This window comes from Vigna radiata, chromosome 2 (assembly GCF_000741045.1).
Source record: "Vigna radiata var. radiata cultivar VC1973A chromosome 2, Vradiata_ver6, whole genome shotgun sequence".
In the NCBI taxonomy this organism is placed as follows: Eukaryota; Viridiplantae; Streptophyta; class Magnoliopsida; order Fabales; family Fabaceae; genus Vigna; species Vigna radiata.
In genome coordinates, this window is record NC_028352.1 from 24815629 (window position 1) to 24831418 (window position 15790).

Consider the following 15790-nt stretch of genomic DNA (forward strand, 5'->3'; position numbering starts at 1 on the left):
AATATGTCTCTGTTTCTACAAAACTAAAATATATTAAAACTTAAATCCTTAATTGGTCCCCAGGGGAAATTTTCAGTTTAGTATCCGCTTTTAAAAGTTTATATATTGGATCTCCATGTTTTGTAATTTATGTCAATTTAGTGAATTAATGACACTTCAAACAAGTTTGTAACAGTAATTCAAAAGTGTCCAAATGTTCAAACAGTTAATAAACATGCTGCAACTCAAAATGACTTGTCCACTTGCAATTTTCAAGTCAAATTGATGGTTTAAAGGAACTAAATTGACACGCAAAACATGGAGACCCAATGTATACACTTTTAAAAGCGGATATTAAATTGAAAATTCTCTCAATTAAGGATTTAAGCCTATATTAAAATACGGTGATATTTTTGTAATTAAAATAAATTTATACATTTAAGTTCACAGAAACTGAAGCCGACACATTATACTACCTTCATTGTCTATCAAACCGAAACGTTCATTCTTTAAACCGAAACATAGAACTGTAAGAATGATATTAGAATTTATTCTAAATTATTGATTTATATTTCACCTATTAAATCGAATATTAATTTCTAATTTTACATCAATTTAAAATAAATCCAATTTATAATATCAATTATAATATTATCTTACTTAATTTTATTATTTAAAAAATACGGATATTTTGTAATGAAGGGTGAAAGAGATATTTATAAAGATATTTTTTGGTATCTCTTAATTATTTTTTTATTGCAAGACTTACCATAGCCTTTTTTTTTTCAGTTATAACTTTTAATGGGATACACAATTTTCTTCTTCTGAATTTTAACTTTCTTAAAAAGTGATTGTCAACGGTGGTTTGACTATTATTATCTCAAAAGATAATTCAATAAAGTAAAATAATTTATTGAAATTTATTTTATTTTTTAACAGAATTAATAAAAAATTTTCACGAAAATACAACCAGTAAAAATACCAAATTTCAAAATAAATTTATTAAACATGTGATCTTGATGATTACCATTTTTAATTTGGTAAAGGATAATAATAATTTGACAACATTTTTTTAACAACATTTTAATATCATCTATGTATGTCATTCTGTGATTGGTGATCAATCACAAAATAATAACATGTATAGTGTTAAAATATTATCAAGTATCATTATTCTTTTATAAATACTTGAAATATACAATAATAACATTCTTATCATATCACATATTACATAATATTATAAATATATATTTATTTTGTTTTGTAAAAATTATTTTGTGGTAGGACCATAATTAAAAGTCATAGAGTTTGCATTAAAAGAAACTATGTTTTCACTGGTGTGAACAATAAGCTGCAACTTTCTTCTTTTTTAATTGAATTAAAATGCATTCGAATGAAAAGTCAAAGGAGTTCTAAAGCCTCCAGCTAGCATCAATCCACAACCACAAAATTATCTTTTTAATCTTATGATAAAAAGTCAAAAATTCCACAGCTACTAATTACGAACAAGGATTATTGATTGATTAATTAATTAATTATAGAGTTAATAAGGAATAGTAATGTAAATAGTGGTCAAACCTTGACTCAACAATTTTTTAATTTTTGTGTTTTTTTTTTTTCAGTGCACACATGAATCTCGTGCTGGTTTGATATTATAGGGAAATTGAATGTGAAAAAGCCCCCTTTGATAAAAAGACAAATAAGGTTGTTGAATAGGTAAGACCAAGACTATGATGTCTTTGTAATTGGAGAAATCTACAACGTCGTTGCTATCGCCGCAAGCAATGTAAGAAGGAAAATGGGTTCTCGTATGACTCATCATGTACGACAAAAGATTTGGATCAAATTGTGTATTTCTATACGTATGTATATATTCGTTTTTGTATCCAATGTTTAATGAGTGTGAGTGTTTTATTTCATCTCTACTTTTTTTTTCTTTCTCTAATATGCACACATGTACGTAGCCCAAGTTTTATAACACATTTCTTATAAAACAAAAGGAAATAAAATATTATAAAAGAATTTAATGTAGAATAACAACATACCCTTTTTTTAATTTCAAATAATAGATGGAAGGATTCGGAAGTGTATGTATTTTGAAATGATAATAAATAAATGAAAGATGTTTTTAGTGATTTAAGATGAGAATAATGGAGACGGAGAAAAAAGACATTCATAATATCTAATCAAAAAGTAGGATTATATATATATATATATATATATATATATATATATATATAAAATAAAATATTTTTAAAGTATTTTCTTAAGACTCTTTCTTGTTTTAGGAGTTGAAAAACTTTGATCTTAAAAATTCAAACTTGTTGCAAGCAGATAATAGTTTAGTAAAAACATCTACAACTTATGTTTTGTAGTAGATAAGAATTAGATATCTATGTTTTTATACTTTCATTAGGAAGAATATCTTCATGTTAAATTTTTAGTCTTTCCATAAAACATGAAATTATGAGAGATAGCAATTACAACTTGGTTGTCAACAAGAGTCTTTGTGCTTTCCTTCTGTTCGAGGTCAAGATCGAGTAAAATTTCTCTTAGTCATAAAGTTTGATTGACAGTAGTTATTGCAGCAACAAACTCTGCTTTGGTAGTGAATTGGGTTACAGTTTCTTGCTTCTTTGAGTTTCATGAAAAAACACCAGAGTCAAGAGTAAAGCAGTAACCTGAAGTGCTTCTCATATCATCCATGGAACTCTCCAATCACTTTGAGAAAAATCAATTAGCTTGAACTTCTTACTCCTTGTGAACTTCACACCAAAATTACTTGTACCCTTCACATACCGAATCACTCTTTTGGCAGCCTTGAGATGTAATTCACTTGCATAATGCATGAATAGAAACAAAATACTCACCGCATTTAAAATATCAAGCCTTGTTGTCGTGAGATACAACAAGCAACCAATCAAGCTCCTGAAATATCTTTCATCAAATTTGTTAGCGTTATTTTCTTTGTGCAACTTTTCCTTTTGATTCATTTGAGTGCTTACTACCTTGCACTCCTCCATTTATAATTTCTTTAGTATTTGCTTTGCATACTTTTTCTGGCATATGAAAATTTCACCTTACCCTTGCTTGATCTCCATTCCAAGGAAGTAGGACGTAACTCCAAGATCTGTCATTTCAAACACCTTCATCATCTCCTCTTTGAAGTTTTGAATATACTTTATATTGTTTCATCGACATACAATGAAACAATAAGAATGTCAATGTCATTGTGCTTAACATACAAAGTTGTTTCTGATAGACTTTTCTCAAATCCAAAATTCAGTAAATATTCATCAATTTTGTTGTACAAAGCTCTTGGAGCTTGTTTTAGGCCGTAAAGGGCTTTCTTGAGAAGATATAATTTATCTCCCTCACTTTCCTTCACAAATCCTTGGGGTTGCTCAACATAAATTTCTTGTAAGATACCGTTTAAGAAGGATAATTTTACATCCAATTGGAACATTTTTCAGCTCTTTTATGCAACTATTGCAAGGAGTAACTTGATTGTGTCCAATCTAGAAACATGAGCAAAAGTGTTAGAATAATCAACACCAAAGATTTGGACATATCCTTTAACCATCAACCTAGCTTTTTGTTTGTTGATTGAGCCATCAACATTAAGTTTTGTTCTAAACACCCACTTGAGTCTAATTATCTTCTTGTCTTGAGGTCTATCTAGTAGGATCCAAGTTTTGTTTTTCTCTATCATTGACAGCTCCTCCTCCATTGCACTTATCCATCTTTGATTCTCTTTTGCTTCTACATGGTCAGTGGGTTCACATACGATGATATTGCACCTTTCATAAACATCTTATAGCAACCTTTTTCCTCTCACAAGAGCATCATCCACTGTTTGATTTTGTCACTCATCTTCTTCTTTGGGTTATTTTATTCTAACCATGCATTGTTTGGACTTGTTGAATTGTTGGTCCTAATGAAACAAATTGTAGGACAAAATGAAGTTTTGTAAATTTGGATGTATTGAACCTTTTAGAGATGGATTGATAGACAATTTAATGATCAACGTATAAGAAATAAACAATTTAACGATAGAGTTGCTAAACCTTCTAATGATCATTAATGAATATATATATTTTAGTTACTTAATTTAAATTTTGTTGGTATATACAACTAATTTGTAACTATTTTTGCACTTCCTTTATAAAGTGTATTATATCATCTTTTAAGTGATGTAAACTAAAACATTAGGTAATGCATGACCTTCTATTCAATTTTAACGTTGTATTTGTTCTTTATCTTCATTTAGTATAATTTGTAATTCACTTTTAATAATTGTTTTGTTTTTTATTTTTTACTAAATTCAAGACTAGAATTATGGCATTAAATAAACCTAAGATTTTATATTCATTGACTAGAAACTTAGAGTTATCAAATAAGGAAACTTAATATTTATGGTTATCAATTAAGGCAGCTAAATATATATATAGATAAAGTTGAAAAGTCATTTAATATACATAGTCTTATCTAAATTTTTAAAGCTAGTTATGTTCAACTTGACTTGTTATAGGATCCAAATGACCCTTTTATTTTTGATTATTTTTTTCTATCTATGCTATATAAACGTAATAAATAAGGATTTATAACTAAACAGACTCGATAGTAATCGAACCGACAATTTTATCAAATTATTTCAAACTAAATTAATCTCTTTCCTTTAAACCATAATTAAATCAATTCATTCCGTAATAATACTGGACCAAACTAAATATAAACTATTCTAGAATTTACAAATATGTTTACATAACGAAAATTTACATAAAAATTTACAAGAATTTCACACACAAAAAAATATCCACTATAAAATTCCTAAATATTTCCTGCAAAAATAAGTTTTATATTAAAAACCAAATAAATTTCATGTTAAAATATTTTCAAAAAAAATATATATGCAAGAAATTTTGCTAAAACATTTTCGTAAAAGAATTTGTAAGTATTAAGCATTCTTCTAGTATATATTTTTTCTGCGGAAAAATATCCATAAGAAAACTGCATATAAATATACTGTAGATTTCTTGTCAATTCTAAGATATTATTACGTTTATTTGCCAATTTCTTTTTCCAAGAAAATATTCATGAAAAATTTTAACAAAATTTGCAACTTATTCGCATTTTTTAATCCCCAAAATAAAATAAATTTGGCAAGCAAAATATTTTTGCAAAAAAAAAAAGGATAATTTCTTGCAAATTAATATTCATAGCAAAACCTATAGGTATTTCCTGGGTAAAAATTTTCTAAAATAAATTGGCAGGAAATATGCAATTTTTTTTTAGTAGTGTCTTTATCTGAGAGTTTTTCAACTATTAAAGTTCAACCCTTTTTATTATAATTAAAAAAACAAAAAAAAAAAAAGTAAACTTTAGCAATTCTTGATTCATGAATATTACTGACCATAATGTGTGTATTCACATTAAACTGTGTTCTTTACACTCATAATGTTATATAGATTCCTCCCAAATTGTCGGAATACTGATTCAGTGTAACAGTATCTTTGAAATTCTTCACTGAGTTAGCAAATAATAATACATTAATTTTTAGTCAAAGACAATAGTTTTGTTCATATCTTAACCAACTTCAAACACTAAAGTCTTATACCTTTTCTTCAAAGTAAGAGGGTTAGTATTATTAATCAAAGTTTATTAAGACAAAAAAAATCTAATCATTAATTAAGATTTACAGTTTTAATATTTAGCAATTTTTTTTCTTTTTAAAAATGAAGAGCTAAAATGTTTTTTTTTTCTAATTTGACATATCAAAACCAATTTTATCCTAAATTTCAGAAAGTAATAAAAAACTAAATCTAAAACAAAAAAAAAAAGTTAAAAAAATATATACAAGAAGACATATGATATATTGTTTTTCCTTAAAATGATGTTGATTTCAATTAAACTAATTAGGTTTGTTGAAACCCTAATTAAGGCATGAATGTAAGATTGAAATTGTGAGATTTGATTTGAGAGTGATTAGGCATTCACATGGCAGATGAGGTGTGAGAGAGTTGACATTGGAACATTATGTGATTATGTGAGGTCAATTATTGTGATAATCTCAAACAATTAAAAACGTTTGTATGAAGAAAAACAAAGACTTTTGATGTTGATTTTTATGCATCGGTAGTGTACGGACAGTTGACCAACTTTTTAAACTCTAACCACACTTTTTCTTCATACGTGTGTGATCTTAAACCAAGTTTCAAAATTGTTTTCAATCAAACTTCAACCAAGTCTACCCTTAATGTCAAATATATATATATATATATATATATATATATATATGATTTGTTACCTTTAACCTTAAAATTTGAATCCATAATATATGAAGATATTTTTGTCTACTAAAATCTAATACACTTTTCTAAAATGTACTAACTGAAAAAAGAACATATCTACGTTAACAAACCCATATATATATATATATATATATATATATATATATATATATATATATATATATATATATATATATGAACAATGATATCATAACACACTTTTACATTTATTTGACACAGAATATACAGATATATACAGGTAAAATAGTCATAAAACTATAAACTTTTGTATTTTTCAAAAAAAAGAAAAATAAATAACAAATAACTATAATGTCAACTGAATGTAAAAATTTTAAATATGTCAAAGAATCATTTATATATATATATATATATATATATATATATATATATATATATTAATTCTTCATTTTCATTTTTTTCCTTCTATCTTATTCTATTTAACTACTGGCTTAGAGCATGATTAAGAAAAATATCAATAACAATATAAAATAGTTTTATATTGTCATCCAATAAACAATTAATTAACCCAAACTATATGTTACTATTTCTATAATACTTACTCTAAGCGTGTGATTAGAAAACAAAGTAACATTACTATCACAGTGTAGAAATGTAACTATTTTTTATCAGTAATAATTAATACATAAATAAAACAATGAAGTATTGAAAATATCTTAAGTTTATATAAAAATATCAATAGATATATAGAGATGAGAATATGAAATTTTATATCAATAAACATAAGTTATTGAACTGAAATTAATTGTATGAAAAAACTTTATATTTTTTCAACTCTTATGAAGTGTTAATAATATCATACTTTTATGTGTATTCTTGTGACTTTATTAGTATGTAAAATTAACATTAAGTCATTAATAAACTTTCAAGAGTTAATTTGCGCTTAATAATAACTATGTAAATTGAACTTCGGCCCAATTTAAAACAAATAACAAATGGTAATTTTATTAAAATCATTTATTTATATAGTTTAATTAGTGAAGAAAAATATATTTATATTAATTGAAAAAAGGCTTTTTATATTGGTTTTAGAGCAAACTATTTTGTGCTACATATCCAGACCAAACAAACATAATATTTTTAGTTTACTATATTAAGATTAACTTCTTGTACAAAACTTTAGAGAAATCAAAATATTTTACTCTATTTTATTATCTTTAGAAATTATTATTTTAGAATGATAAAATGTAAACAATTTTAACTTACATATATAAAATAGTAAATTTTATAATTAAATAATTAAAATGTTAACTTATATGTATCTTTTAAGGATATAAGTTAGAATTTTAATTAGTTAATTGTTTATTTATAATTTACTATTTTTATAAAAAAAAATTGGGGATTTTATCTATCTTCATGGCTTTTTAAAGTGATTTTTTATCATTTTTCCAATCACATTCTAACAATTAAGATTCCAATGGTTAAAAACTAATCAAGTATAAGTTAAATTTGTTAAAATAGATAAAATTAATATTTTCCAACCAATTTGGTTTTTTTCCATAATATGATTTGTTTTCATTTTCAAAACAATTTTGAAAACTATTCTAATTTAACAAAATTATGATGACATGCATTACTAAGATCTAAAACAAACACAAAGAAAGACAAGAAAGAGATTTATAATCATAAAAAAAAAAAAAACACAAGGATTTTTTATACTAGTTTGGATTCTAACAAATCTACATCCAGTTTTTCTAGCAACCTTAACAAGAAATTCCCCTAAAGATCAAAAGTTTCACATGGTCACCTACACAACTCTAAAACTAAGATCTAAGCAAAACCTTAAAGAAATCCTTCACACAATCACTAACCTTACAAAGAATAAGTGATGTTTCACACAATCACCACAACCCTCTACATAAGGATGAATTACGACACAAGAAATGAAATTACATAACAAAGATACAAAAAAGATATCACATGTATGAACATATTACAATTATAACTTATAGCCATGATCCTTCAATCTTTTAATCTTCTTGAATAAAAACATTTTCTGCAAAGATGGAATGCTCAAAACTATCTTACACACATCCTGTTGATCTTATGCTTTTAAAGTGTTAAAATAAAATGAGAGAAGATGCAAGATTTAAAGAAAAATTAAGTAACTATTAAGATTAATTGATTATATTAATGATTTAATCGATTATGCCTTAGCCACATTTTTAAACCTCATTGAATTAATCAATTATGTAAGTGACGTAATCGATTAAAATTATCAGATTTTATATGTTGAATTTAATTTAGAATCTGTCTAGATTAAGACTAATCAATTATTATTTGATTAATATTGATTAGGAGGATTTTTTTTTTCTTTACAAACATGCTAAAACAACTAATGTTGATCTATTTAAACAAACACCTCTCATAACACTTACGACATCATCAAAAACAACTAATTGAATCTTTTTCTTGGCTTAGTAACAAAATTGACCTCTAAGTAAGTTCTTTATCTGAAGATTTTCTACCTTTTCTTTTCTTTTTGTTATGCTTAGGACTATTTTGGAGATTTTACAAGTAGAATCAAAGATTTTTAAAAGTAAAAAATTCTGTAAATGAAAATATTATATGTTATTTTATGTATTCAATTATAAAACGTGAATACATATATTAAATAGATTGTAATTATATCATATCTTACACATAAAACTACATTTTACCATGTTCATTCTCTTTTTTCATTCATTTTACAATTTCAAGCCAATCAAAACAAAATTATAGCAAAAGAGAGTCTTTAACTAATAGAATGCCCCCATTATTTATTTACTATATTTCAAACTTTTTTTTTTCTAGAAGAAAGAAGCCACTTGACATAACCAACATATTTAAAAAAACAAAGAACTGTGCTGTTGTTCCAAAAGATAAAAATAAAATACTCCCACTAAGCATTTTGCATCTTCCACTGTGTATATTTTAGCTATCACTTTTGGTTTTTGATTATAGTGTAGAATAAAAAAATGAAGATTTGTAGATGAAAAGTAGCAATATTGTTGTTGATGGAGTGATGGAGAACCTATACCTCTCTTTCATTCGAATAATCCACCCAATCAAATCAATCAATATTATTAAAGATAAAATAAAAAATAAAATAAAAAATATTCTTCATTACATAGTCTTATTAGATAAGTAAGAATATATATCATAGAGACATGCCCTAATCAGTTAAGATTTTTTCACCATTTTTATCTGCCTTACGCGCATGATGTCTGTCGGAAAAGACAATTACTTATTAAAGTGAAAAGTTTGAAATGTTAGGTAGCAATCGTAAAGACAGACAAATGGGATTCATCTTAATCAATATCTTATCAGAAAATTAAGTGTCTAAAAATATAACTATTTCTTCCTACATAAAAAATAAACACATTTTACATATAATATTATTAGAAAACGAGTTTTTAAGTCTAATTCATCTTTGAAAACCGTCTAACTTCATTTTATAAGTCGATTTTGTGAAATTAAATTAAGTATATATATATATATATATATATATATATATATATATATATATATATATATATATATATATATATATATATATATAACTCATATCAGATAACATGTTGCAGAAGCTCTTCAATCTTGGAAGGCAGGCCATCATCGATATTGATGCTTTTGCATTTTCATTTATAGAAGTGATGGATCTGATGTGATTTCATACCAAATTTTTGATATTAAAGGAATTGCTATGTGAATATATATGTACAATATATGATATATAAGACATTATAAGAATCATTGGTTGGAGGTAGTTTGTCCGATCAATAAGGAGTGTGGAGTGATAGGAACAAAACGAATATAAACACACTTACATGCACTCATTAAAAATATAGCATTTCCATTATAATAATTAAGTCTTTAAAAGAAACAGGATTAGAGTTAGTTACCAAAGGGTTAATTATAATATAAAAACTTATATATAAAAGATTTATAAATACTAAGTTAGTTTAATTCATGTCAAAAATTTATACTATTTTCAAACTTAATTCGATGAGTTTGGAAGCCTTTTAATATGTTGTAGAATTTTCTTATTTTTAATGTATATAAAACTTGAATTTGTATTTTGTATGGTATAGTGTCTATATTGTACTGTTTGGATCACCGCTCATTTAATTATAAGACAAGCAAATAAAGTGGTTTTATGAGTGTTGGGCCGGTCAATACTAATGTTATTGAGTAGTTAACAAATTAATAACATAATTATTAAAGATATTGATAAACAGTTAATAAAAGTTGTTTATTGATAACATATCAGATTTAGAAATAAGTCCATTTTAGTATATATGGTGTTATTGGGTTAATGTCAATTTAAGGTCTACAAAATAACTATAAATGGAGAACTCAGCCGCACCGTAGAGATAAGCAATTTAAATTGAGTTCTGATATTTAATTGTGAATTAAATTCCCTTATTAAAATTAAAATTTGACAAGAGCAAGAAAAAAAGGAAAATGATAGTATAAAATGTGTTTTTCGACCTTACTAATTTATATATAGAAACTTTTTTTTTTGTTAAAAAGTGAATTTATAGTAATTCAATTTTATAAAATTGGTTTGTAAAGTAATTATACATTTACTAGTCATTTACTGTGTAATTGTTTTATCTCTAATCGATATAAAATTTTTAATATAGATATTTAATACTGATATCTTAAACGTGAGACTAAACATAAATAAATAGTTCAATAATATTTAATATTATGTGAAACAATAGATTCAATAATAACTCTAATATCCTACTAAATAATAAATTTTAAACCTAACTAATATATTATAAAACTGTATTATCTAACCCTTCGAACATTTTTATTATCTAGATTTTCTACTCGAATGTGAATGATGAAATTCATATTTAAGTTGATAAGAATTTTTTTCCTCTCCAATGTAAACGATTGAATGTCCGTACATGAATGTATTGGTAATGCAGAATTCATAAATTGATGCATCCAAGACTGTCTCCCAATACTGAAACTGAAAGCAACAATGCTGCAAGAGTTTCCGGCATTTATGTCATTGCTCATTAATTGTCAACTTGCACAAAAATAAGGTTTCTTTTTTTTCGTTGCTGCGTGTGTTCCATTATTACCAGCGAATTTTTATGTAATTTGTCGGCTTACACATTTAGATTATACAATAGTCAATAGTTTTAGTTTGTTTGTTCCCCCGACAAGCTTTTTCGATTTTTGTACCATTTGTTTTTATTTAAAAACGTTATCACACAGTGTTAAAATAGATCATAATACACGAATTAATATAGATCATCAAAGGTTTGAATCGAATTAAGTTTAAAAAAAATGTTTTTTATGTGAATGAAATTTCAATCTGATCATTTAAACACGACTCATATATGTTGAACCCGTAATAAGTTAGATTGACCCATCAATCTATCTAACTAATTTTATTTTATTAAATTTTAATTTTATAAAAAGATATTTATTAATTTATTTTATTTGAAAAATTATTTAAATTGTCTATTTTCAAAATTAATTAAACAAATGTTAGAAATGAAAATTGTTTGCATTAAAATAAATAAAATATAACTAAAATAACATACAAACATTTTGTAAGTAATTAACATCTTTTTATAAAAGCCGACAAATATCTACCATCAAAGAATGCAAACATTTATGGCAATGTAGTTCGCAGAAGAGAAACTTACCTTTCGCCTTTGCGTTTTTTCCTCTTTGTAATTCCTTGTACACTTTTCTTCCTTCTACTTCCTCCAATTCTCTCATTCTTCTTAATTGTCTGATATTGATATTGAATTTTTTTTTGTGCTTGCTATGTGGTTGATCTGTATCCTCCACTTGCAAGCAATTAACTAGGATGAGTGGCATAAAAATAATTGCACTGTATATGCAATTTATGGCATATTACACGAAATGAAAGCCATCAAGTCTATATCATAAAAATAATTTTTAACCAAGAAAAACAATGTGAATTTATTGATAATGATGAAGTAGAAAACTGATGCATTACTGGTATATCACAATTGTTTCATGCACCCCATATATACTATAATAAAATACATGCAATATATCTTTATAACCTGCACCATAGACGATCAATAAAAAAAAAAAAACCTAACGTAATAAACAATCTGTATCGTACATGGCCTATAAATCAATGCAAACCAGAGAAATAAAGACCAAAAACTTCACCACTTATATATAAAGAATTACACCGCATAAACTAAATAATGAGCTTATTAACATTAGTAAACCTGTACTCCATATATTCCCCAAGTTCACTCACATGAAGGTTAACAGAATCTAACATACCACATACCACTACACATACCATGAGAGTCCATGTGACCCTTCAAACAAAGTTGACCAATCAACAATTCTCATAAAAACCACAACAAGTTATAGATTTACATCATTCACACAACAAGGTACATATACATAGTAAAAGTAGAGGAGCTCACTTCCTAAGATTCCAAAAGATTTTCGAAAACCTAGTTCTGATACCACAAAGGTAACATTCCGATTTAGGATGTTAGTGTAAGTAAAAGAACATCCATTATTTAGGAAAATAAAACTCTGATACCATCAAGATATAGTAAAAATTTTAAACGTTATTAAGTTATAGTGAAAATAAATAAAAACATGCAACAATAATAATTAATCCAATTACAACTTGAAATAACATACTAAACTCTTTATATTTTGTTTAAATAAATTAAAACAAGCATCCTTTTGAAAACTCAGAAAACAATTCCCCACTCGTCTCTCGTTCTTCACTGCTTCGACATCATCAGCAACAACATCTGTAATATCATCTGTTCCCGTATAAATACAATCATCGCAGGTGAAAACCATCACCACAAATGCAAGGGTGAGCTAACAGAATCAACATCTAACTCACAAATAATGATATAATCAATTAAGACATAAGCTCATAACCTTTCAATCGTCATTGATTTCCTAGGGACATTTCCAAAATGCACAAAAGTATCTAACATCACCATGCATTCGAGAAATGTATAACATCATAGAAAATACTAACGTTTTCAATAAAACACCATGACCCCATATAAAACACTATGGCTTCATATAAAATACTCCATGCCTTAGACTTCAATTTTCCATCAACATCCATCACTTTGACAATGTTTGACAACCTAAATGGAGATTAACCTTCACGTAGTTGCAAGGAGAACATTGTGGAATTTAAGTCACTTCCACATGAGAATAATATCACACTCTTACTGTCCTGCAAATTGTAAAATGTAAATCTTAATCAGAAGACACAAACCTTTGTTGAAAAGATACTTACATTTAACTAAGGTAGTATTTGGAACATTCACCAATGTTCTATGCTTGTTGTGAATAAGTGAAATAAAAGTTGCATAAAGTGACAGGATATACCCTTCCAAAACCATAACAACAACAATCAATTCAACTTTTCCATTAAAGAAATTCAGTTCTTGTGGTATTTATCTGCGACAACTTTTGCTATAATAAACCTCTACCTCAAAATCATATGAATCTCTAATAGAGATGGTATTGCTCGTTATTCGAGTATAATGTTGCAACCAATACTTCCATAAAATAAAAGATAAAATCTCTTTTTTGATGTCAAATTCAACTTATTCTGAATGAAGAAAAATCAAATATTAAAAAAGACTTATAAATGATTAATTTTTCTTACCTTACAGACTTTTCTGGCACTACTCTTTTCTCCCAAAACAGTTCCACACCTTGAATCACTCAAACTACATAACCAAAGACCCAAATAACGATCAAGACACAAATTTAGTATGCCAAACACAAGAATTTCATTAAGGATAAAGAAAAGGCAACATGCAAAGCAAAAAGAAATTTGCATGTAAGAGAAAGCATGTGGTTCTATAAGGAATGAACAGGAAATTGAACTTACTAATATAATAAATTATCTAGGATTTTTGGTAGAGTTCCTCGAGTAGATTACTCTAGTTGTGTTAAATCTTCAAAATGATTAAAGTTGAATAAGATATTAGAGGTAGGTAAATTGTTTTTTTTTGAGAGAATAAAGTTAAATAAAGGATGATTTTATTCTAAAAGAAAGAAGTGTTTCAGGATTCTCAAGATATTTGCTTTGTTATTTTTCAACCCTTTCTTCAAGAAAAGTTTATATAATTGAACAATACTATTGGTGTTTGTTTTAGGTCAAACAAAGCTTTAGCTTTATCTAACTTGTATACCTTGAAATCTTCCCATTCCTTTATATAATTTTAAAATTGGGAGTGTAAAATCTACCATTTTTGCCAATGATTTTTGTAACATGAAACCATTTTAAAAATATTTATGGAAACTCTTTCATCTTTGTTGAATTTGTCTTAAATTGACATTGGTTAGTTTAAAAGTTTAAAAGGTTTTGTTTCAGAATGTAGGATCAAGTTCAATGGTCCAAAGTCAAGTAAGTCGTTTAGGATCCAAAAGTTATCCTGAAGTCCAAGTTCTCTCGTAACCACTATCCAAATTGTTCATTGGGTACTTGTAGAAGACACTTAGATGTCAAAGTCAATTCAGTTGGCAGTTCAAATATTAATAGCACAACAAATATAGATCACATATTTCCTTACCTCAAACATGTATGTAATCATACTTTATCTCTAAATTGATCAGCATTAAAGTTAATTATTTGACTCATGACCGACTAGTTCACTTCCGTGAGTCTTAAAAATGACTAGGACATATTCAAATAAAGGTTGATCATTTGATTTGTAATTGATCATTCGATTTATGATTGACCGAACAACCATACACTATAGATTTATTTTGGAAAAATAAAATCATAAAAATTGTTATTTTAGTATTGCATAAGTTACTACTTTTTCTCCATAACTTTATAATCTCGATTTATATTTTTCAATGAATCTAATATGTAGATTGTGAAATATAATTTCAACATTATAAAATTCAAAATAATTAGTTTTATTGTCTATAAATTTTGAAAAAAATAAATAAATGCGATGAGAAAATATAATAATAGTACCTGGAATTTCATCAAAATTTTGAATGTTCCTAAACACTTATTTCATAATGTGAAAAAAAAAGGGAAAAAGTACAGGCACACGCCTTAACCACTAGGCCAAAGCGACGTTGTTATTTAAAGTTGTACATTAAAAATTATAAATATATATATATATATATATATATATATATATATATATATATATATATATATATATATATATATATATATATATATATATATATATGGTGGACACTACCATGACAATTTTAGAGTGTGATATAAATTATCAAGGTATACATTGCTCATATTTTTTAATTGTAAATAATTTATCATAGCTTATTAATTAAGTAATTATAGTATTTAACTCTTAATGATAAAATTACGACATATTTAACTTGTCTTATAATATCATTAATATTTTAAGTAATTTTAATTTTGTAAAGGTTCTTAATAACAACAACTATATGATACGAGAGCAATGATATGTAACATTTTCATTTAAATGAAACATTTTTTTTTTATC